At 52.9% G+C, this 19,181-nt stretch overlaps 1 protein-coding gene across 3 annotated transcripts in view; it reads right to left on the minus strand.

Moving 5' to 3' along the window:
• The window catches only part of nek7 (NIMA-related kinase 7), a 198,896-nt gene that overhangs the window by 138,027 nt on the left and 41,688 nt on the right, over positions 1-19,181 (minus strand). Inside the window, exon 1 of one of the 3 annotated variants that reach the window (XM_072573885.1) lies at positions 3,255-3,278. The exons of the other annotated variants lie outside the window; for them this stretch is intronic. The gene's annotated coding sequence lies outside the window, so the exon portion shown is untranslated. Of the gene's footprint in view, positions 1-3,254; positions 3,279-19,181 lie in introns of those variants that run through there. 3 annotated transcript variants of the gene reach the window in all.

Below are 19,181 nucleotides of genomic sequence, written 5' to 3' on the forward strand. Positions count from 1 at the left end.
TGAACAGCTTTCAGCAGAAGGTACAACAAGTTCATGAGACGAAGTGTATGACAGCTCAAGGGAATAAACTCTATTTTGGAGTTACATTAAAAAGCTCAAAGCAAGAACTATCAAATACTTTACTATTTGTCTCTTCCATCACAATAATGGCTGTTGTAAAACAAAACCCTTGTCACAGCCTAGAATAGTTCTCAAAGGCATGGGACAAGATTCTGCAACATATTTTTGACTACATTGCAGACTACCACATACCGCTACATTGATCTAACAGTACTTGCTGTACTTCTGATTACGGATATACTGAGCCACCTGTGATACAATCTTACAAACAAAACATTTGAGACCTCTCCAGATAGTCCTGCTCACCTGCTCTGTTTTACTGTCCAAATCTAGGGCAAGGCAAGACTGGACTCACGGACATGCATGAAGGAAATAGTGAGTGGAGCAGAGAATAAGAACAATTGAATTGTCCTAATTTTTCCCAAACCTTACTCAAATATATTGATTTTTAAATTCTTAGTATATGAAAAACACTTAACAATCATAGAGATGTACAGCACAGAAACAGATTCTTCAGTCCAACTCATCCATGCCAACCAGATATCCTAACCTAATCTAGTCCCATTTGCCAGCACTTGGCCCATATCCCTCTAAACCCTTCCTATTCATATACCCATCCAGATGCCTTTTAAAGTTACAGTTTTACCAGCCTCCACCACTTCCTCTGGCAGCTCATTCCATACACTCACTAGCCTCTATATGAAAAAGTTGCCCCTTAAGTCCTTTCTAAATCTTTCCCCTCTCACCCTAAAACTATGCCCTTTAGTCCTGGACTCTCCAACCCCAGGGAAAAGATCATGTCTATTTACTCTATCCATGCCCCTCATGATTTTATAAACCTTGATAAAGGTCACTCCAGGGATACAGCCCCAGCCTATTCAGCCTCTCCTTATAGCTCAAATCCTCCAACCCTGGCAACATCCTTGTAATTCTTTTCCGAACCTTTTCAAGTTTCACAAAATCCTTCCAACAGGAAGAAGACTAGAATTGCACACAATATTCCAAAAGTGGCCTAACTAATGTCCTGTACAGTTGCAACATGACCTCCCAACTCCTATACTCAATGCTCTGACCAATAAAGGAAAGCAAAGCAAACAACTTGGGTGCAGAGGGTGGTGCGTGTATGGAATGAGCAACTAGAATGAGTGGTGGAGATTGGTACAATTACAACTTGTAAATGCCATCTGGATGGGTATATGAATAGGAGAGTTTGGAGGGCTACTTGCTGGCAAATGGGACTAGGATAGTTAATAATATCTGGTCAGTCTGGACAAGTTGGACCAAAGGGTCTGTTTCCATTGTGTACATCTCTATGACTCAATATGTTTGCATAATACTCTTCCCAACCCTAAGCATTGCTCTCTCCTTTTAAATGATTTGATTTCTCCATGCATCCTAAGTTGTCTTGAAGTGTTGGCTCTGCCTGTGTCAGATTGCCAAATATTTGTTTGTTGACTGGACCAGACATGAAAGGAATGAAAGGGTCAGAGATTCCTCCTCAGCATGCTGACTCCGCACTAATACAAGTCTTGCAGTACATTTACACCCTCACATCGTTGGCTTGGCAAAAGTCAAAGCATTCACAGTATTATAAAACATAGCAGCAACGTCAAGCCTTTTGACAATGTTTGTATTTGGATTAAATTGGTTGGCAAACATCTCTATACGACCCGTTGCCAAGAGACTTCAGCTGTAATCGAAAAAAGGAGTTACTATAACACCATCACATCATACAGGTGTACAATAAAAATGAAACTCAATTAACTGCTTAGTACAGATACTGAATACCTATTTGATACCTTACATACATTGCACTGTAATACTTCTCAAATAGTCCCATCTAAAAATGTTTATACTAGAAAGGATTAGCACCAATCTCCTTTCAGCAAGGTCTGCAACAAAAGCGTAATGTCAAATTACCATGTACAATGGACTATTTGTCACCTTCTCCCAACTGTAATGAGAATTGAGAAGTTGCAAATCACACCATGAGCTTTGGTTCACAATTATATGCTGCTCAGGACCACTCCAACACTCCAGGAAACTCATCACCTGTCTATGAAGCTGTACAGCCTCCACAAGCTAAAGCATTGCAAAGACGTTAGTTCAAATAAATGTAACACTTTCAAATTCTGTCAATTAGCTACAGCTTTGGTTGCCAAAACATAACAAATACTTGTTTCTTAAACAGATAATGCTGTGCATACTTGCCGGACTTCATTTTCAAACACTGTCACCTTAAACAAGAACGATGAAGAGCCTTCTGAATATAGTAGTTGAATTCCCAGTTTAGTGGGGAATGGAGGATATGGTGCGAGGCGTACAAAGAAAACACAGTCAAAATGATTCAGCCATTGACAGACTGAGGATGTTAAGTGAAAGCAATGTCAATCATCTGATTGAAACAAATTGGTGTACACCACCATACCTAAATGTTCAGTGAAACCTTCTGCCAAGTGACTTCACCAGAAATAAATTTCAGTGAATACTTTGTAGCAATTGTTACAATTGTGTGGCTTGCAAAGTTGGGTCAGGGGCAATTAAGAGTAAGCAATATCACTGTTGGGCTGGAATTATACGCAAGCCAGATGAGGTCAGGACTGCAAATTTTCTTCATAAAAGACATGAGTGAATCAGATAGATTTTCTTGCAATAACAATGGTTTCATAGTCACTCTTTGACTCTTAACTTCAGAGATTTTTATTGGATTCAAATTCCACCATCTGCTGTAGCATGATTTGAACCCTGGTTCACAGAACATTACTGGTGCTCTTGATTAACAGTTACATTATCGAGATAACAAAATTAGGCCATTGCCTCCTCATAGGAACACCATCATCTGCAGGTTTCTCTCAAACCATTCACCATTCTCACTTGGAAATAACTCACCGTTTAGTCAAAATCCTGGAATTCAGTCCCTAACAGCATAGAGGGTTTCCCTACAATGCATGGGCTGCAGCAGTTCAAGAAGGCAGCTCAGCACCACCTTCTCAAGGGCAACAAATGCTAGCCCAACCAGAAACATACACACGACATTAATGCATATATAGTTCAGAAAAATCAAACTAATGCTCAACATTACCTTTAAAGAATCATGAGAAATATTCAGGGCAAAGATTACAAAGCATGTGGCATAACTGCACTCACTAAAAGCAAGACTAGAAAATAAACAAAATACAAAACCCAGTACATACTGAGAGTTAACTGGGGCTTAATATAACAGGCCAATGGAGGTAGGTGAAGTACTCCACTGCCATCTTCCTCATCCACACATCATTTTCTGTCGACATCCAGTGCATTTGTCCAGTTCCCTTGCCAGTCTGTAAAAGCTGAAAAGAATAAAGTCATTGTGTTCCAAACTTGCTACGAACTTCACTTGCTCATCTATCTGTTATTTGCCCACTGCCCAAATTTCAACTAGGCCTACTGCATGTCAAGGAATCTTGTTTGATCCCAACACCCTGCCTCTCTCAGATTGTCCATCTAATTTCACGTGCATTTTCTGTCTTCACAAAGATTTCCAGATGCCACTGAAATCACTACTTATGCATTTATCAGCTTCACTATTCCAACACTAATGTTGGTAACTTTCCATTCTTCTCATTTCTTAAAGTTCATCCAAAACACTGCAACAAAACATGATCTGCCTCAAATCTCATTTATTACCCCTATTTTCATTCACATATTGAATTCCATTTCATGAAGAACTCAACGTAAAATTCCTTTCATTTCCTTTAATCTTTCGCTGTATTCTATCTTCAAGCCTACAATCCTCCTTTAATCTATTCCTGATTTCAAATTTGAGGCTAGTCCCCTGAACTTGCAATAATTGCAACTGTGGAATCACAGCAGTCTTACAAGTGGACTTCCAAATCCAGATCCCTCCATTCTTCATCTGTATCCTTCAGGCACTCTTTAAACTTAGCCCCTGCTTCTTAAAACATGTCAATGAAACCTTAAAGCTTGTTTTGCGCATCAGTGGCACTTTACAATTTACTATTGTAGTTGTATACAAGAATATTGTATTCACTGAGAACGTTAATAAAATAAATTAATTTTCATGAAGTTAGAATCTTTGCAGGTTACATGTATGATGAAATTTGCGGAAAGACTAATTAATTATCAACCTTCAGTCAAGGCTGATATCGATCCTTTCAATTGCACATGATATAAATAAATACTAATCATGTCAATATTGGGGACAGGAGAGAGGGGCACACACATACAGGGAGAGCAGGAAACGAGAGAGAGAGGGGGAGCGAGAGGTGCGGAGGGGAAGCGAGAGACAGGGGGGAGCGAGAGAGAGGGAGACAGGGAGAGCAGGAGTGGGAGCGGGAGCGAGGGGGCAGCAAGAAAGCAAGAGAGGGGGAACGGGGAGCACGCGAGAGAGTGGGGGAGTGAGAGAGAGAGAGCGCAAGAGAGAGTGGGACTGCGAGAGAGCGAGAGATGGGGGGAGCACATGAGAGAGCGAGAGAGAGAGGGAAAGTGAGAGAGAGAGGGAAAGCGAGAGAGAGAGGGAGAGAGAGAGAGAGAGGAAGCGAAAGAGAGAGAGGAAGCGAGAGAAAGAGAGAGAAAAATGGGTAGGAGTGCTGAAGTGAGACAGAGAAGGGGGGTGTGCAAGAGTGAGGGGAGAAGTGCGAGAGAGAGGGGGAGCGCAAGAGAGAGAAGGACAGACGGTGGGAGCGCAAGATAGAGAGAAAGAAAGAAAGAAAGAGAGGGGGGTGGCGGGTGTGAGAGAAAGAGAGAGAGAGAGAGAGAGAGAGAGAGAGAGAGAGAGAGAGAGAGAGAGGGAAGCGCGCCAAAGAGAGAGGGGGAGAGCGAGGGAGAACGGTGCAAGAGCAGGGGGGAACAGACAGAGGGGGGAGCCCGAGATAGAGAGAAAGAAAGAAAGGGATGTGGCGTGTGTGAGAGAGCGCGAAAGACAGAGAGGGGAGAGCACAAAAGAGAGAGAGGGGAGAGCGAGCAAGAGAGGACGTCGCGAGGGGGGAAGGGCGAGAGAAAGAGGGGAGGGGGTTAAGCGCAAAAGAGAGAAAGAGATAGAAAGAACAAAAGAGAGAAAGAGGGGAGCGCAAAAGAGAGAGCGGCAGCATATGAGAGAGAGAGAGAGAGGGAGGGAGAGCGCGCGAGAGGAGAGAGCCCGCGAGAGCGAGAGGGAGAGCGCAAGAGAGAGAGGGGGAGCACAAGAGAGCAAGGTAGGAGTACGAGACAGTGAGAGGAGGAGCAAGAGGGAGAGCGCGAGAGCGCGCGAGATGGGGACCGCGAGAGAGCGCGGGGGGGGGTAGAGCACGAGAGAGCTCGAAGGGGGGGGAGAGCTCGAGAGAGCTCGAAGGGGGGGGGAGAGCTCGAAGGGGGGGGGAGAGCTCGAGAGAGCTCAAAGGGGGGGGAAAGAGCGCGAGAGAGCTCGAGGTGGGGGAAGAGCGCGAGAGAGCGCGAAGGGGGGGGGAAAGAGCGCGAGAGAGCGCGAAGAAGGGGGGGGAAGAGCGTGAGAGCGCGCGAAGGGGGGGGAAGAGCGCGAGGGGGGGAAGAGCGCGAGGGGGGGAAGAGCGCAACAGCGCGAAGGGGGAAGAGCGCGAGAGAGCGCGGGGGGAGAGGGCGAGGGATAGCGCGAGGGGGGGGGCAAGAGAGCGCGCGCGAGGGGTGGGTGAGAGCGCGAGAGCGCGCGGGGGTGAGAAGAGCGCTGGGGGGAGAGGGCGAGGGGTAGCGTGGGGAGGGGAAGAGCACGGGTGCGCGGGGGGGGCGAGAGCGCGCACGCCGCGAGGGGGGGGGGAGGGCGAGAGCGCGCGCGCGAGGGGGGGGGGGGGGGGAGGGCGAGAGAGCGCGCGCGCGAGGGGGGGGGGGGGGGGAGGGCGAGAGCGCGCGCGCGGGCGAGAGAGGGCGGGATGCGCGCGCGCGGGCGAGAGAGGGGGGGAGCGCGCGCGCGGGCGAGAGAGGGGGGGAGCGCGCGCGCGGGCGAGAGAGGGGGGGAGCGCGCGCGCGGGCGAGGAGGGGGGGAGCGCGCGCGCGGGCGAGAGAGGGGGGGAGCGCGCGCGCGGGCGAGAGAGGGGGGGGAGCGCGCGCGCGGGCGAGAGAGGGGGGGAGCGCGCGCTGCGGGGCGAGAGAGGGGGGGGAGCGCGCGCGCGGGCGAGAGAGGGGGGGGAGCGCGCGCGCGGGCGAGAGAGGGGGGGAGCGCGCGCGCGGGCGAGAGAGGGGGGGAGCGCGCGCGCGGGCGAGAGAGGGGGGGAGCGCGCGCGCGGGCGAGAGAGGGGGGGAGCGCGCGCGCGCGGGCGAGAGAGGGGGGGAGCGCGCGCGCGGGCGAGAGAGGGGGGGAGCGCGCGCGCGGGCGAGAGAGGGGGGGAGCGCGCGCTGCGGGCGAGAGAGGGGGGGGAGCGCGCGCGCGGGCGAGAGAGGGGGGGAGCGCGCGCGCGGGCGAGAGAGGGGGGGAGCGCGCGCGCGGGCGAGAGAGGGGGGGAGCGCCTGGCGCGGGCGAGAGAGGGGGGGGGAGCGCGCGCGCGGGCGAGAGAGGGGGGGGAGCGCGCGCGCGGGCGAGAGAGCGGGGGGGTGGAGCGCGCGCGCGGGCGAGAGAGGGGGGAGATGCGCGCGCGGGCGAGAGAGGGGGGGGAGCGCGCGCGCGGGCGAGAGAGGGGGGGAGCGCGCGCGCGGGCGAGAGAGGGGGGGAGCGCGCGCGCGGGCGAGAGAGGGGGGGGAGCGCGCGCGCGGGGCGAGAGAGGGGGGGAGCGCGCGCGCGGGCGAGAGAGGGGGGGAGCGCGCGCGCGGGCGAGAGAGGGGGGGAGCGCGCGCCGCGGGCGAGAGAGGGGGGGAGCGCGCGCGCGGGCGAGAGAGGGGGGGGAGCGCGCGCGGGGCGAGAGAGGGGGGGGAGCAGGCGCGGGCGAGCGAGGGGGGGAGCAGGCCGCGGGCCGAGCGAGGGGGGGAGCAGGCGCGGGCGAGCGAGGGGGGAGCAGGCGCGGGCGAGCGAGGGGGGAGCAGGCGCGGGCGAGCGAGGGGGGGAGCAGGCGCGGGCGAGCGAGGGGGGGAGCAGCGCGCGGGCGAGAGAGGGGGGAGCAGGCGCGGGCGAGAGAGGGGGGGAGCAGGCGCGGGCGAGAGAGGGGGGGAGCACGCGCGCGCGAGCGAGAGAGGGGGGGAGCGCGCGCAGCAAGAGGGGGGGAGAGAGCGCGCGCGCGCGCGCGCAAGAGGGGGGGAGAGAGCGCGCGCGCGCGCAAGAGGGGGGGAGAGAGCGCGCGCGCGCGCAAGAGGGGGGGAGAGAGCGCGCGCGCGCGCAAGAGGGGGGGGAGAGAGCGCGCGCGCGCGCAAGAGGGGGGGAGAGAGCGCGCGCAGCGCGCAAGAGGGGGGGAGAGAGCGCGCGCAGAGGGGGGGGGAGAGCGCGCGCAAGAGGGGGGGAGAAGCGCGCGCAAGAGGGGGGGAGAGCGCGCGCAAGAGGGGGGAGAGCGCGCGCAAGAGGGGGGGAGAGCGCGCGCAAGAGGGGGGGAGAGCGCGCGCAAGAGGGGGGGAGAGCGCGCGCAAGAGGGGGGGAGAGCGCGAGCAAGAGGGGGGGAGAGCGCGCGCAAGAGGGGGGGAGAGCGCGCGCAAGAGGGGGGGAGAGCGCGCGCAAGAGGGGGGGAGAGCGCGCGCAAGAGGGGGGGAGAGCGCGCGCAAGAGGGGGAGAGCGCGCGCAAGAGGGGGGAGAGCGCGCGCAAGAGGGGGGGAGAGCGCGCGCAAGAGGGGGGGAGAGCGCGCGCAAGAGGGGGGGAGAGCTGCGCGCAAGAGGGGGGAGAGCGCGCGCAAGAGGGGGGGAGAGCGCGCGCAAGAGGGGGGGAGAGCGCGCGCAAGAGGGGGGGAGAGCGCGCGCAAGAGGGGGGGAGAGGCGCGCGCAAGAGGGGGGAGAGCGCGCGCGCAAGAGGGGGGGAAGAGCGCGCGCTGCGCGCGCAAGAGGGGGGGAGAGCTGCGCGCGCGCGCAAGAGGGGGGGGTGAGCGCGCGCGCGCGCAAGAGGGGGGGAGAGCGCGCGCGCAAGAGGGGGGGAGAGCGCGCGCGCAAGAGGGGGGGAGAGAGGCGCGCGCGGCAAGAGGGGGGGAGAGCGCGCGCGCGCAAGAGGGGGGGGAGAGCGCGCGCGCGCAAGAAGGGGGGAGAGCGCGCGCGCAGCGCGACAAGAGGGGGGGAGAGCGCGCGCGCGCGCAAGAGGGGGAGAGCGCAGCGCGCAAGAGGGGGGGAGAGCGCGCGCGCAAGAGGGGGGGAGAGCGCGCGCGCGCAAGAGGGGGGGAGAGCGCGCGCGCAAGAGGGGGGGAGAGCGCGCGCGCGCAAGAGGGGGGGAGAGCGCGCGCGCGCAAGAAGGGGGGAGAGCGCGGCGCGCGCAAGAAGGGGGGGAGAGCGCGCGCAGCGCAAGAAGGGGGGAGAGCGCGCTGCGCGCAAGAAGGGGGGAGAGCGCGCGCGCGCAAGAGGGGGGGGAGAGCGCGCGCAGCGCAAGAGGGGGGGAGAGCGCGCGCGCGCAAGAGGGGGGGAGAGCGCGCGCGCGCAAGAGGGGGGAGAGCGCGCAAGCGCGCAAGAGGGGGGGAGAGCTGCGCGCGCGCAAGAGGGGGGGAGACGCGCGCGCGCGCAAGAGGGGGGGGAGAGCGCGCGCGCAAGAGGGGGGGAGAGCGCGCGCGCAAGAGGGGGGGAGAGCGCGCGCGCCCAAGAGGGGGGGAGAGCGCGTGCCCAAGAGGGGGGGAGAGCGCGTGCCCAAGAGGGGGGGAGAGCGCACAGCGCGCGCGCAAGGGGGGGGAGAGCGCGCGACACGCGCGCAAGAGGGGGGGAGAGCGCGCGCGTGCAAGGGGGGGAGAGCGCGTGCGCGCTAGAGGGGGGATAGCGCGCTGCGCGCGCAAGAGGGGGGGAGAGCGCGCGCGTGCGCAAGAGGGGGGGAGAGCGCGCGCGGTGCGCAAGGGGGGGGGGGAGCGCGCGCGTGCGCAAGAGGGGGGGAGAGCGCGCGCGTTGCGCAAGAGGGGGGGAGAGCGCGCGCGTGCGCAAGAGGGGGGGAGAGCGCGTGCCCAAGAGGGGGGGAGAGCGCACGCTGCGCGCGCAAGGGGGGGGAGAGCGCGCGCACGCGCGCAAGAGGGGGGGAGAGCGCGCGCGTGCAAGGGGGGGAGAGCGCGTGCGCGCAAGAGGGGGATAGCGCGCGCGCGCAAGAGGGGGGGAGAGCGCGCGCAGTGCGCAAGAGGGGGGGTGAGAGCGCGCGCGTGCGCAAGAGGGGGGGAGAGCGCGCGCTGTGCGCAAGGGGGGGGGGAGCGCGCGCGTGCGCAAGAGGGGGGAGAGCGCGCGCCGGTGCGCAAGAGGGGGGGAGAGCGCGCGCGTGCGCAAGAGGGGGGGAGAGCGCAGCGCGTGCGCAAGAGGGGGGGAGAGCGCGCGCAGTGCGCAAGAGGGGGGGGAGAGCGCGACGCGCGCGCAAGAGGGGGGGGAGAGAGCGCGCGCGCAGAGGGGGGGAGAGCGCGCGCGCAAGAGGGGGGGAGAGCGCGCGCGCAAGAGGGGGGGAGAGCGCGCGCGCAAGAGGGGGGGAGAGCGCGCGCGCAAGAGGGGGGGAGAGCGCGCGCGCGCGCGCAAGGGGGGGGAGAGCGCGCGCCACGCGCGCAAGAGGGGGGGAGCGGGCGTGCGCAAGAGGGGGGGGAGAGCGCGCACGTGCGCAAGAGGGGGGGAGAGCGCGCACGTGCGCAAGAGGGGGGGAGAGCGCGCGCGTGCAAGAGGGGGGAGAGCGCGCGCGTGCAAGAGGGGGGAGAGCGCGCGCGCGCAAGAGGGGGGAGAGCGCGCGCGCGCAGAGAGGGGGGGAGAGCGCGCGCGCGCAAGAGGGGGGGGGAGAGCGCGCGCGCGCAAGAGGGGGGGGGAGAGCGCTGAGCGCGCGCAAGAGGGGGGGGGAGAGCGCTTGCGCGCAAGAGGGGGGGGAGAGTGCTTGCGCGCAAGAGGGGGGAGAGCGCGCGCGTGCAAGAGGGGGGCAGAGCGCTTGCGCGCAAGAGGGGGGAGAGCGCGCACGTGTGCACGAGAGAGAGGGGGGGGGGGGGAGCACACGCGAGAGAGAGAGAGGGGGGGAGGGCTGATGCCCGAAACGTCGACTCTCCTGTTCCTTGGATGCTGCCTGACCTGCTGCGCTTTTCCAGCAACACATTTTCAGCTCTGATCTCCAGCATCTGCAGTCCTCACTTTCTCCTTCTTTAGAGAGCTACCAAGGATTATTTCAGTAATCCAAACAGTACTTGACGCGAAAAGAAAAAGTGCAAATTTGATTTTTAAATAGTTCTTCCACATTAACAGCAACCAAACAAGGCTTTTCTACAACAGATGAGACATAATATATGTAACAGCTAGTCTGAAGACAGTTTAGGTATAGAAAACTAGAGTCAAACGAGAGATGTATCTCATAATGGTACATCAAATTGGATTGTTATTATGCAGTTGAAAGGAATGGCAAAACTTCAAGGGAAATGCAGTGAAAATTAGTAAATTCATATCTGAAGCAGAGGTTAGCACTGCTGCCTCAGCGCCAGGGACCTGGGTTCGATTCCAGCCTCGGTTTGTGTGGAGGATAGATCAGAGTGGTGCTGGGAAAGCACAGCAGGTCAAGCAGCGTTCAAAGAGCAGGAAAATCGACACTTCGGGCAAAAGCCCTTCATCGGGAATAGAGGCAAGAAGTCCCCAGGGTGGAGAGATAATTGGGAGGGTGTGAGACTGGGGAGAAGGTAGCAAAGAGTACAATAGGTGAATGGGGGTGGGGATGGAGGTGATAGGTCAGAGAGGAGGATGGAGCGGATTGGTGGGAAGGGAGATTGGTAGGTAGGACAAGTCATGAGGACTGTGCTGAGCTGGAGCTTGTGTGGAGGTTGCACATTCTCCCCATGTCTGCATGGGTTTCCTCTCTCAATCCAAACAAATGCAGGTTAGGTGAGTTGGCCATGCTAAATTGCCCATCGTGTTCAGGGATGTATAGGTTAGGTGCATTAGTCAGGGGTAAATGTAGAGTAATACGGTAGGGGAAATGGTCTGGGTGGGTCTACTCTTTGGAGGGTCGGTGTGGACTTGTTGGACCAAAGTGCCGGTTTCCATATTGTAGGGATTCTATGACTCTACATACAATATTTTTTTTTTAAATTTTCAAATGGCAGACATCTAAAATCAAAACCAAAAACTGAAATTGTCATTCCAACTGGAAAACATTTTACGTTACATGGTGAAATTGAATTCTTTGCTCCTCCATTATGGAGCAATCTCTAATCAAGAGCAAGTTTTAAAAATGTCTCTCCACCCAGTTTACAAGCTCTTTTGACAACATTCTTAGATATCTATTCCTAACACAATTTAAATTTTGGAAGTTCTTGTCAACTAGATGTCAGTTTCTTACTAGAGGGGCAGCTGTTGTCTCAGAGTAAACATAGCAATACCATAGTATTGACTATGTAGAAAAACATTTATGGAACTCTGATCATAAAATCAAAGTCTATTTATAATCATAATCTGCAAATATAAACGAATCTGAATAAACTACAACCACACATCCAACTACCTTTTACCACAATGAATTTTGTTTTGAAATTTGAAAATAGGATCTATAAGTTCTAGTTAATGGGTAAGACTTTATAATTAAATGAATTTTAAATGCCTCCTTCTCATGAGCATCTTGATTTTTTTCCCCCCTAATGACTTTCCAAATGCTGTAAAAGATCATGGAAATTCTCCACAAGTGGGTGGCACGGTGGTTCAGTGGTTAGCTCTGCTGCCTCACACAGCACCAGGGTCCCAGGTTCGGTTTCAGCCTCGGCTATGTCTGTGTAGAGTTTGCACTTGCACATTCTCCCCGTGTCTACATGGGTTGCCTCCAAGTGCTCTGGTTTATTCCCACACTCCAAAAATATGCAGGTCAGGTGAATTGGGCCATGCTAAATTGTCCTTAGTGTTAAGTGCATTAGTCAGAGGGAAATGGGTCTGGGTAGGTTACTGTTCGGAGGGTTGGTGTGGACTGGTTGGGCCAACGCACCTGTTTCCACATTGTAGGGGAATCTAATCTAAAACATCAATACATTAATGCTCCCATTATTCACTTTGTTGATAAACTCTTCAGCAATTCACTTCATAAAAATAGAACAAAAAGGAAACTGACAAAGTAGAACAGCATCTATCAGTGCCAAAGGAACTGATATGGTCAGTCATTTTTAAGACCTATGTTCTGTTCTATGAAAATTGCTTCACAGTTTATTTCTTGAAAGGAATTAACAAGTAAACTGAATTAAAATTGGAAAGTTGGCTACCTTATATTGTACCATCCAAGTTCACAATTGATATCGTTCAGATCTAACCACTATTTCATCAACATAAATTATTTCCAATACCAGGGTAATGTAATTGTTTCAATCAAAGCTTCACAGCTTTGTTAACTAACCAGTGGCTTTGCACCATAAAATGTTTGGAAATTGTTTTTAAAAAGTTCTTAATCACAAGTGTTGAAAACAAAAAGACTCATTAAAACCTGACAGCGTGTCACTGAACACATGTGCAACAGTACAAGATGCAAGTCACCCATTTATTTTTGAGAAAAAATTTAAGGCAGAGCAAACCAGTCCGTTATAACAAATAAATTCTGACTAACTTACACTGTTCTAACTTACACTGTTCCTGCCCAAAATCAACACCACTTACGATCTATACATTATCATTCTTCTACACTGGCCTGAGATGTGTCACTATGACTCTCACCCCGAGCTACTTCTGAAGAAGGGCCCATGCCCGAAACGTCTATTCTCCTGCTCCTTGGATGCTACCTGATCTGCTGCGCTTTTCCAGCAACACATTTTCAGCTACTTCTGCAATAAGAGTATTTATTCCACCAAACTGCTATGCCTCATCTTTTAAACAAAGCATCCATGAATTATTAGGAGCAAATTACTGCAGATACTAGAACCTGTACTGAAGGCAATAAAAGCTGGAGATTACAATAGGTCAGGAAGCAGCCATGAAGAAAGAGCAAGCTAACGTTTTGAGTCTAGGTGATTCTTCACGAAAGCTGACATGAAGTATGGAGGGGGGCAGCAGTTATACTATGGGGAGCTGCTTGGGGGAGAAAGGATGTTGTTGGCACAGATTAGGGGATTGAAATGAGATGCCAGACTAGAAAAAACAGACAATCCCGGAGAGGCTGGGGGGGGGGGGGGGGGGTCAAAAGCTAAACCAATGGAAAGAAATAGGAGTAGGTTCACAATTTGAAGCTGTTAAACTCAATATGAAGTCCACAAGATTGTAAAGTGCCCAGACTCAAGATGAAATGTTATCCTTCCAGTGCGTTGTGATTCACTGGAGCACTGCAGCATGCTGAGGACAGACAAGTGGGCATGCGGGCAAGATGCTATGTTAAAAGGACCAGCTACAGGAAGGTCAGGGTCATGCTCGCGCACAGACCTGACGTGTTCTGCAAAGCGGTTAGCCAGTCTGCCTTTGGTTTCTCCAATGTAGAACAGGTCACATTGGGTGCAGCAAATACAAGACACAAGATTATCCTGATTATCTTTCATGTTATTTTCCAATGTTACCTTGTTAACAAAAGATACCTGGTCTTAACAATGAGAATGTTTTCCATACTTAACCACCTTTCAGACTGCAGCATCAAAAACGCAGAACCAACAATTAGCATTCCACTGCACAATACTGAAATGTGTTTTTGGAACTAATTACTTTCAATATGATAGAAAAAATGAATACCTGAGGATCAATTATATAAACCAACCATTTTTGAACAATCAACCCAATTCTTTTAAACAAGATTTTTAAGTTTCCAACACACACCAAATTTAAATGATCACCATCAAATTTATCTTACCAAACATGAATTCCACTTTTCTGTTAACTGCAGCATTGTACTCTAACCCCACTCAGACTTGATGCCTAGCATCTCATACATCTAAACTGCCACAGCAACATTAAGTCTTGATTCAGATCTCACCTGGCCTCATCTCACTTTTACAATTCCTTTAATTTGAAAATTTCACTTTAGCTGCAGCATCAGATGTGTGAGAGAGTGTGTGCGTGTTTTGTTCAATTTGTATCAGAACACAGGCAAACAATTCATTGACTGGGATTGCACATGCAAAGAAATAACCAGAGTCAAAAAGCCTATTGGAAATTGCAAGTACAACTTTCAGTTGCAACATAAATTACAGCAGATACCTACAGCAGATTACAATAACATTTTCTTCGCACATAACTTAAACCTACTGGTTTCTCAAACTTTACTATTTTTGTTGTTACTCAATATGCTGAAATGACCTCTTCCCCTGCTTTGCACTCAGAAATTCTACATTAACACAGTCTTAAAACTGTATATGCTAATTACATATAATTTTGTACCCTCAGAAATGTCCTAATTTTTCCACGTTTCATTGCTTTCTCAAAACACTTCTAAATTCCTGAGACAACGCAATTTAAAAAGGATCTTGCTTCCTGGGACAGTATATGGACTAAAATCAAACTCTGTCTACGAATGGAACCCACAGGAAACATTTAATCCCACAAATGTTCCGCCCATAAAGCTGAACATTGCACTTCCGACAAATGACTTCTGAGTCACATCTTGATAATCTGTTAACTCTCAGCATTGAACTGAAACAGATCAAGTTACAATGTTTCACCAACAGCAACAGCACACACCCCCACAACAGGTACTATATAGCCAAACTGGGCAAGAACAAAGAAAAGTATAGCATGCCAACAGGCCCTTCCACTCACCAAGACTGCATCGGCAAAATGACTTTCTAATCTAAAAGTCTTTTGTCTCAGCATGGTCCACATCCCTCTATTCCTTGCCTACGTCATTTCTCCTGTTCCTTGGATGCTGCCTGACCTGCTGCGCTTTTCCAGCAACACATTTTCAGCTCTGATCTCCAGCATCTGCAGTCCTCACTTTCTCTTCTAGTTATGTATCTATCAAGATGCTTCTTAAACGCTGGTACTGTATCTGTTTCCATACATCCTCTGGCATTTCATTCCAGGTACTTAAGCTATGTGTTTTTTTTTAAATTGCCTTTCACATTTCCTTTAAGCTTGCCCCTTTTAGCTTAAACCCGACTGGGTCTGCCATAGTGTTAAGGGTTTAGATAGAGAGGAATTTATTAAGTGTGTACAAGACAATTTTCTGATTCAGTGTGTGGATGTACCCACTACAGAAGGTGCAAAACTTGACCTACTCTTGGGAAATAAGGCAGGGCAGGTGACAGAGGGGTCAGTGGGGGAGCACTTTGGGGCCAGTGACCTTAATTTTATTTGTTTTAAAATAGTGATGGAAAAGGATAGACCAGATCTAAAAGTTGACGTTCTGAATTGGAGAAAGGACAATTTTGACGTTATTAGGCAAGAACTTTCAAAAGCTGATTGGAGGCAGATGTTCGCTGGTAAAGGGACGGCTGAAAAATGGGAAGCCTTCAGAAATGAGATACCAAGAATCCAGAGAAAGTATATTCCTGTCAGGGTGAAAGGAAAGGCTGGTAGGTGTAGGGAATGCTGGATGACTAAAGAAATTGAGGGTTTGGTTAAGAAAAAGAAGGAAGCTACCTGGAGTATTGCATGTAGTTCTGGTCACCGCATTATCAGAAGGATGTGGAAGCTTTCGAAAGGGTTCAGAGGAGATTTACTAGGATGTTGCCTGGTGTGTAGGGAAGGTCTTATGAGGAAAAGCTGAGGGATTGGAGTCTGTTTTCTTTAGAGAGAAGAAGGTTGAGAGGTGACTTAATCAAGACGTATAAGATAATCAGAGGGTTTGATAGGGTGGACAGTGAGAGACTTTTTCCTTAGATAGTGAAGGCTAACACGAGGGACATAGCTTTAAAGTGAGGGTATGATAGACTTAGGACTGATATTAGGGGTAGTTTCTTCACTTAGTAGTAGAAGTGTAGAACAGTCTTCCTGCAACAGTAGTAGACTCACCAATGTTAAGGGCATTTAAATGGGCATTGGACATAAATATGGATAATAACAGAACAGTATAGGTTAGATGGACATCAGATTAACTTCACAGGTCAGCGCAACATTGAGGGCTGAAGGGCCTGTACTGTACTGTAATGTTCTATGCTCTATATGTAAGGTATAGACAGGATAGATCGAATGAATCCTTAGAAGAATATAAAGGAAGTAGGAGTATACTTAAGAGGGCAATCAGGAGGGCAAAAAGGGGACATGAGATAGCTTTGGCAAATAGAATTAAGGAGAATCCAAAGGGTTTTTACAAATATATTAAAGGACAGAAGGGTAACTAGGGAAGAGAATAGGGTCCCTCAAAGATCAGCAAGGCGGCCTTTGTGTGGAGCCACAGAAAATGGGGGAGATACTAAATGAATATATTGCATCAGTATTTACTGTGGAAAAGGATATGGAAGATATAGACTGTAGGGCAATAGATGGTGACGTCTTGCAAAATGTCCATAAGACAGAGGAAGAAGTGCTGGATGTCTTGAAACGGGAAAAGGTGGATAAATCCCCAGGGCCTGATCAGGTGTACCCGAGAACTCTGTGGGAAGCGAGAGACGTGATTGCTGGACATCTTACTGAGATATTGTATCATTGATTGTCACAGGTGAGGCGCTGGAAGACTGGAGGTTAGCTAACGTGGTGCCACTGTTTAAGAAGGGTGGTAAGGACAAGCCAGGAAACTATAGACCAGTGAGCCTGATGTCGATGGTGGATTAGTGGTGCTGGAAGAGCACAGCAATTCAGGCAGCATCCAACGAGCAGCGAAATCGACGTTTCGGGCAAAAGCCCTTCATCAGGAATAAAGGCAGTGAGCCTGAAGCGTGGAGAGATAAGCTAGAGGAGGGTGGGGGGTGGGGAGAGAGTAGCATAGAGTACAATGGGTGAGTGGGGGAGGAGATGAAGGTGATAGGTCAAGGAGGAGAGGGTGGAGTGGATAGCTGGAAAAGAAGATAGGCAGGTCGGACAAGTCCGGACAAGTCAAGGAGACAGTGCTGAGCTGGAGGATTGAAACTAGGATGAGGTGGGGGAAGGGGAAATGAGGAAGCTGTTGAAGTCCACATTGATAACCTGGGGTTGAAGTGGATCCCAGCTCCCGGCCCTGCCGAGTTTTCACCATCCCTCCAGACCTCCCACTCACTGAGGACGAACGATCAGTCCTCAGCAAAGGACGCACCTTCATCCCCCTCCGTCCACGCATCAATGAATTTAATACACGCCGTGACATCCAACAATTCTTCCGTTGCCTCCGCCTCCGAGCTTACTTTCACAATCAGGATTCCCGCCCACCTTCCGAGGACCCCTTCGCCCACCTCCAACACACTGCATCCACCTGGACACCCCGCGCTGGCCTATTACCTGCTCTCGACCTCTTCATTTCCAACTGCCGCCGGGACATTAACCGCCTCAACCTGCCGACCCCCCTCCCCCACTCCAACCTCTCACCCTCACAACGCGCAGCCCTCCAATCCCTCTGCTCCAATCCCAACCTCACCATCAAGCCAGCGGATAAAGGGGGCGCAGTGGTAGTCTGGCGCACTGACCTCTACACCGCTGAAGCCAAACGCCGACTCGAGGACATCTCTTCCGACTGCTCCCTCGACCATGACCCCACCCCCCAACACCAAACCATCAACTCCCAGACCATACAGAACCTCATCACCTCAGGAGATCTCCCACCCACAGCTTCCAACCTCATAGTCCGGGAACCCCGCACTGCCCGGTTCTACCTCCTTCCCAAGATCCACAAGCCTGACCACCCAGGCCGACCCATTGTCTCAGCATGCTCCTGCCCCACTGAACTCATCTCTACCTACCTTGACACTGTCCTATCCCCCCTAGTCCAGGAACTCCCCACATACGTTCGAGACACCACCCACGCCCTCCACCTCCTCCAAGACTTCCGTTTCACCGGCCCCCAATGCCTCATCTTCACCATGGATATCCAATCCCTCTACACCTCCTTCCGCCATGACCAGGGTCTCCAAGCCCTCCGTTTTTTCCTCTCCAGACGTCCCCAACAGTACCCTTCCACTGACACTCTCATTCGTTTGGCCGAACTGGTCCTCACCCTTAACAATTTCTCCTTTGAATCCTCCCACTTCCTCCAGACCAAAGGCGTAGCCATGGGCACACGTATGGGCCCCAGCTATGCCTGTCTCTTTGTTGGCTATGTAGAACAGTTGATCTTCCGTAATTACACCGGCACCACTCCCCACCTCTTCCTCCGCAACATTGTTGACTGCATTGGCGCCACCTCGTGCTCCCGCGAGGTGGTTGAGCAATTCATCAACTTCACCAACACATTCCACCCTGACCTTAAATTTACCTGGACCATCTCTGACACCTCGCTCCCCTTCCTGGACCTCTCCATCTCCATTTGTGACGACCGACTTGACACTGACATTTTTTACAAACCCACCGACTCCCATAGCGACCTGGATTACACCTCTTCCCACACTATCTCTTTCAAAAATGCCATCCCGTATTCCCAATTTCTCCGCCTCCGCCGTATCTGCTCCCAGGAGGACCAGTTCCACCACAGAACACACCAGATGGCCTCCTTCTTTAGAGACCGCAATTTCCCTTCCCACGTGGTTAAAGATGCCCTCCAACGCATCTCGTCCACATCCCGCACCTCCGCCCTCAGACCCCACCCCTCCAACCTTAACAAGGACAGAACGCCCCTGGTGCTCACCTTCCACCCTACAAACCTTCGCATAAACCAAATCATCCGCCAACATTTCCGCCACCTCCAAAAAGACCCCACCACCAGGGATATATTTCCCTCCCCACCCCTTTCCGCCTTCCGCAAAGACCGTTCCCTCCGTGACTACCTGGTCAGGTCCACACCCCCCTACGACCCACCCTCCCATTCTGGCACTTTCCCCTGCCACCACAGGAACTGTAAAACCTGCGCCCACACCTCCTCCCTCACCTCTATCCAAGGCCCTAAAGGAGCCTTCCACATCCATCAAAGTTTCACCTGCACATCCACCAATATCATTTATTGTATCCGTTGCTCCCGATGTGGTCTCCTCTACATTGGGGAGACTGGGCGCCCCCTAGCAGAGTGCTTTAGGGAACATCTCCGAGACACCCGCACCAATCAACCAAACCGCCCCGTGGCCCAACATTTCCACTCCCCCCTCCCACTCTGCCGAGGACATGGAGGTCCTGGGCCTCCTTC

This window comes from Chiloscyllium punctatum, chromosome 7, assembly GCF_047496795.1.
Source record: "Chiloscyllium punctatum isolate Juve2018m chromosome 7, sChiPun1.3, whole genome shotgun sequence".
NCBI lineage: Eukaryota > Metazoa > Chordata > Chondrichthyes > Orectolobiformes > Hemiscylliidae > Chiloscyllium > Chiloscyllium punctatum.